The sequence below is a fragment of the Rana temporaria genome, chromosome 3 (genome assembly GCF_905171775.1).
Source record: "Rana temporaria chromosome 3, aRanTem1.1, whole genome shotgun sequence".
Classification (NCBI taxonomy): domain Eukaryota; kingdom Metazoa; phylum Chordata; class Amphibia; order Anura; family Ranidae; genus Rana; species Rana temporaria.
The window spans coordinates 19,618,904-19,624,903 of record NC_053491.1 but is presented as its reverse complement, the minus strand read 5'-3'; the positions used below and the strand labels follow the sequence as shown (position 1 = coordinate 19,624,903).

At 60.0% G+C, this 6,000-nt stretch overlaps 1 protein-coding gene across 1 annotated transcript in view; it reads left to right on the top strand.

Moving 5' to 3' along the window:
• Positions 1–219: 219 nt before the first annotated feature.
• The window catches only part of LRRC28 (leucine rich repeat containing 28), an 83,828-nt gene continuing 78,047 nt past the window's right edge, over positions 220–6,000 (top strand). The window contains exon 1 of the mRNA XM_040342344.1: positions 220–319. The gene's annotated coding sequence lies outside the window, so the exon portion shown is untranslated. The remainder of the gene's footprint in view (positions 320–6,000) is intronic.

The following is a 6,000-nucleotide window of genomic DNA, read 5'->3' as shown; positions in this document are numbered from 1 at the left end:
TTCCCAACACTGAGTTAGGCTGTCTCTCTGATTCTATCCAATGAGAGGCGCTTAATGGAAATAAACTTACTGGTGCCTAGCCAATAGGGAGCGGGCAGGGCTACAAACAGGTATTCTGGCAAGCGGCGTCGCATGAGTAATCACGCCCACTTTGCGTTGTAAGCAATCGGCATAGGCTACATAGCTTTGGGCCAATCAGGATGAGAGGACGTCCTCCTTGGCCAATCGGCATGAGGGTATGTCCCCCCAGGGCCAATCACGATGAGGGTTTCATGGCTGCAGCTGGTTTATCAGTGTGGAGTTCAGGAGCAGTGAGAAGGTGAGTGAAGCGGGCAGTGATGTGAGGGGGAGGGGAGACACCTACCGCTCCCCTCATTACACGGTGTGACTGGGGAAAGGGTCAGGTGATACACCCGCAACTGTCACTTCTACGGGATTGTGAGAGAATTCACTCCGGGGTCATCATCCGTGTTATCCTGGAGTGTTCCCGGATTTAGAGGGATACTCCATGTCCTTCAACCTCCCATCCTTCCCCCACCTGTCCTCCATTACCCTCCCCCCAAATGCCCCCCTCATTTCTCCACGCCCCCCTTTCATCCACCTACCTGTCCCTCATTCCTCTCCTCCTTCACCTGTCTTCCACCCCCCCATTCCTCCAACTGCCCCTCACCCCCACTTACCTGTCCTCCATTACCCGACCCCCCATTCCTCCAACTACCCCTCACCCCCCACTTACCTGTCTTCCATTACCCCCCCCCCATTCCTCCAACTGCCCCTCACCCCCCACTTACCTGTCCTCCATTACCCCCCCATTCCTCCAACTGCCCCTCACCCCCACTTACCTGTCCTCCATTACCCGACCCCCCATTCCTCCAACTACCCCTCACCCCCCACTTACCTGTCTTCCATTACCCCCCCCCCATTCCTCCAACTACCCCTCACCCCCCACTTACCTGTCCTCCATTACCCCCCATTCATCCAACTACCCCTCACCCCCACTTACCTGTCCTCCATTACCCCCCATTCATCCAACTACCCCTCACCCCCACTTACCTGTCCTCCATTACCCCCCATTCATCCAACTACCCCTCACCCCCCACTTACCTGTCCTCCATTACCCCCCATTCCTCTAAATACCCCTCACCCCCCACTTACCTGTCCTCCATTACCCGACCCCCCATTCATCCAACTACCCCTCACCCCCACTTACCTGTCCTCCATTACCCCCCATTCCTCTAAATACCCCTCACCCCCCACTTACCTGTCCTCCATTCCCCCCCCCCATTCCTCCAACTGCCCCTCACCCCCCACTTACCTGTCCTCCATTACCACACCCCCCCATTCCTCCAACTACCCCCTCAGTCCCCCCCTCACCTGTCACTCTTTCATACCCCCTCCCCCACCTACCTTCCTCCATCCTCCTACCACCTGTAGCTCAACCTTCCCCACAGTTCCTCCCCCCCACCCACGCGTGCCCTTGTTCCTCACCCCCACCCACGCATGCCCTCGTTCCTCAACACCCCCCCCCCACCCACGCATGCCCTCGTTCCTCAACACCCCCCACACCCACGCGTGCCCCCCGTTCCTCAACCCCCCCCCACGCGTGCCCTTGTTCCTCAACCCCCCCACGCGTGCCCTCATTCCTCAACCCCCCCCCACACGTGCCCTCGTTCCTCAACCCCCCCCCACACCCACGCGTGCCCCCCGTTCCTTAAACCCCCCACGCGTTCCTCAACCCACACCCACGCGTGCCTCAACCCCCCCCCCACGCGTGCCCTCATTCCTCAACCCCCCCCCACACGTGCCCCCGTTCCTCAACCCCCCCCCACACGTGCCCCCGTTCCTCACCCCCCCCCACGCGTGCCCTCATTCCTCAACCCCCCCCCCCCACACGTGCCCTCGTTCCTCAACACCCCCCCCCCCACGCGTGCCCCCCGTTCCTCAACCCCCCCCCCCACGCGTGCCCTTGTTCCTCAACCCCCCCCCCCCCACGCGTGCCCTTGTTCCTCAACCCCCCCCCCCCCACGCGTGCCCTCATTCCTCAACCCCCCCCCCCCACACGTGCCCTCGTTCCTCAACCCCCCCACACCCACGCGTGCCCCCCGTTCCTTAAACCCCCCACGCGTGCCTCAACCCCCCCCCCCCACACGTGCCCTCATTCCTCAACCCCCCCCACACGTGCCCCCGTTCCTCAACCCCCCCCCACACCCACACGTGCCCCCGTTCCTCACCCCCCCCCCCCCACGCGTGCCCTCATTCCTCAACCCCCCCCCCACACGTGCCCTCGTTCCTCAACCCCCCCCCCCCACACCCACACGTGCCCCCGTTCCTCACCCCCCCCCCCCCACGCGTGCCCTCATTCCTCAACCCCCCCCCCCCACACGTGCCCCCGTTCCTCAACCCCCCCCCACACCCACACGTGCCCCCGTTCCTCACCCCCCCCCCACGCGTGCCCTCATTCCTCAACCCCCCCCCCCACACGTGCCCTCGTTCCTCAACCCCCCCCCCCCCCCACGCGTGCCCCCCGTTCCTTAACCCCCCCCCCCCCACGCGTGCCCTCGTTCCTCAACCCCCCCCCCCCACGCGTGCCCTCATTCCTCAACCCCCCCCCCCACACGTGCCCTCGTTCCTCAACCCCCCCCCCACACCCACGCGTGCCCCCCGTTCCTTAAACCCCCCACGCGTGCCTCAACCCCCCCCCCCCACGCGTGCCCTCATTCCTCAACCCCCCCCACACGTGCCCCCGTTCCTCAACCCCCCCCACACCCACACGTGCCCCCTGTTCCTCAACCCCCCCCCACACCCACACGTGCCCCCGTTCCTCAACCCCCCCCACACCCACGCGTGCCCCCGTTCCTCAACCCCCCCCCACACCCACGCGTGCCCCCGTTCCTCAACCCCCCCCCCGCCCACACCCACGCGTTCCCCCGTTCCTCAACCCACACCCACCCTCGTTCCTCAACCCCCCCCCACACCCACGCGTGCCCCCCGTGCCCTCGTTTTGGCACCAATATCTGCAAAATGCCGATAACACCATTTTCATCCAATATGTTGCGGTGGGAGAAATTTCGGTGCCTCTCTAATAAATGTACAATTCTTCCCAAGGGAGTGCAGGATGCCTGAGGGAGCAGGGGGACCCGAGAGACGGGAAGGAAACAGCCCAGCACTAAAAATAAGCAGAACATCTAAACTGTTGAAAGGAACATAGCACATGTATACAGAATATTACACAAATACAGGGGCATATCCACAAAAAGCCGGCGCAACTTAAAAAATCCCATTTAAGTTACACTGCCTTAAAATTTCTACCTAAGTGCCCGATCCACAAAGCACTTACCTAGAAATTTCAGGCTGTGTAACTTAAATCCGGCCGGCGCAAGGCGTTCCTCTTCAAATGGGGGCGATTCCCATTTAAATGAGGCGCGCTCCCGCGCCGGCCGTACTGCGCATGTGCGAAGTTACGTTACGCCGAGTTTTGTGGATCGCGCCGGGTAAAAAAAAGTTGCGTTGGGGAAAAAAAAAAAAAAATTTACAGCGTCGCTCGGCATGCATTCCTGAGGGAGAACTCCATGCCAATTTTCAAATAAAAAACCGGCATGGGTTCCCCCCCCAGGAGCATACCAGGCCCTTAGGTCTGGTATGGGTTGTAAGGAGACCCCCCCCTACGCCGAAAAATCGACGTAGGGGGTCCCCCTACAATCCATACCAGACCCGTATCCAAAGCACGCTACCCGGCCGGCCAGGAATGGGAGTGGGGACGAGCGAGCGCCCCCCCCCCCTCCTGAGCCGTACCAGGCCGCATGCCCTCAACATGGGGGGGTTGGGTGCTCTGGGGCAGGGGGGCGCACTGCGGGCCCCCCCACCCCAGAGCACCTGTCCCCATGTTGATGAGGACAGGACCTCTTCCCGACAACCCTGGCCGTCGGTTGTCGGGGTCTGCGGGCGGGGGCTTATCGGAATCTGGGAGTCCCCTCAAATAAGGGGGCCCCCAGATACCGGCCCCCCACCCTAAGTGAATGGATATGGGGTACATCGTACCCCTACCCATTCACCTGGAGGCAAAGTGATAGTTATTAAACACAAGACACAAGGGTTTTTAAAATCATTTATTAGTCTGCTCCGGAGGCCCCCCTGTCTTCTTTAGCTCTAATACCAGGGGGAGCTTCTTCTTCCGCTCTCCGGGGGGGTCTTCTCCGCTCTCTGGGGGGGGCTTCTTCTTCCGCTCTCCGGGGGGGTCTTCTCCGCTCTCCGGGGGTCTTCTTCCGCTCTCCGGGGGGGTCTTCTCCGCTCTCCGGGGGTCTTCTTCTATCTTCGCCGCTCTCCGCTGTTGACTCGGCGAACCCCGGTTCTTCTCCAGCTGTCCGTTGCCTTCTCCTTCAGCGCTGGCTGCCTGCTATCTTCGTGTGTTAGCTCAATTACTAGCAGGCAGCCAACGCGGTCTTCTGTGACGTCACCTTCTTCTCTTCTGTTCTTCTCCCCTCTTCCGATGTTGACCCGACGCCTCTTGTCACTGCAATGATGGAAGCGCGCCTTGCATCCCATTTATATAGGCCTCACCGTCCCATCATGCTCCGGTAGGTACCCACGTGGTGGGTGCCTACCCACGTGGGTACCTACCGGAGCATGATGGGACGCAAACACACAAAGTTAGCAGGCAGCCAGCGCTGAAGGAGAAGGCACCGGACAGCTGCAGAAGAACCGGGGTGCGCCAAGTCAACAGCGGAGAGCGGCGAAGATAGAAGAAGACCCCCGGAGAGCGGAGAAGACCCCCCCCCCCCGGAGAGCGGAAGGAGAAGACCCCCCCGGAGAGCGGAAGGAGAAGACCCCCCCCCGGAGAGCGGAAGAAGAAGCCCCCCCTGGTATTAGAGCTAAAGAAGACAGGGGGGGCCTCCGGAGCAGACTAATAAATGATTTTAAAAACCCTTGTGTCTTGTGTTTAATAACTATCACTTTGCCTCCAGGTGAATGGGTAGGGGTACGATGTACCCCATATCCATTCACTTAGGGTGGGGGGCCGGTATCTGGGGGCCCCCTTATTTGAGGGGACTCCCAGATTCCGATAAGCCCCCGCCCGCAGACCCCGACAACCAATGGCCAGGGTTGTCGGGAAGAGGTCCTGTCCTCATCAACATGGGGACAGGGTGCTCTGGGGTGGGGGGGACCCGCAGTGCGCCCCCCTGCCCCAGAGCACCCAACCCCCCCATGTTGAGGGCATGCGGCCTGGTACGGCTCAGGAGGGGGGGGGGGGCGCTCGCTCGTCCCCACTCCCATTCCTGGCCGGCCGGGTAGCGTGCTTTGGATACGGGTCTGGTATGGATTGTAGGGGGACCCCCTACGTCGATTTTTCGGCGTAGGGGGGGTCTCCTTACAACCCATACCAGACCTAAGGGCCTGGTATGCTCCTGGGGGGGAACCCATGCCGGTTTTGATTTTACAAATTGCCGTGGAGTTCTCCCTCAGGAATGCATACCAAATGCCGACGCTAGAATTGGCGGGAATCCAAGTCGGATCCCCGTCACCTCTATGACGCGCTCGCTTGAATGTGCTTTTACATGGTGTTGCTAACTTTACACTTTGTAAAAGCAGCCCTAATTTTACACTTGCAAACTAAAACTTACGGCGAAAAAACGAAGCTGAAAAGCTTTGTGGATCGCCGTAAGTGCTAATTTGCATACCCGAGGCGGCATTACGACTCAAAATGCCCCCAGCGGCGGATGCGGTACTGCATCCTAAGATCTGACAGTGTAAGTCCCTTACACATGTCGGATCTTCTGCCTAACTTTGGAAAACTGATTCTGTGGATCGGTTCCAAAGTTAGAACCAGGAATACGACGGCGTACGCCGGCGTATCCCTTTTGAGGATATGGCCCACAGTGTATTTAAAGCCATAAAGCAAAAAAGTTGAAACCTTATAGCAAATTGCTATTACACAGGAATTAGTATCCATACAGTTAGGTCCATATATATTCGGACACGGGCACAATTTCCATACCCTCGGCT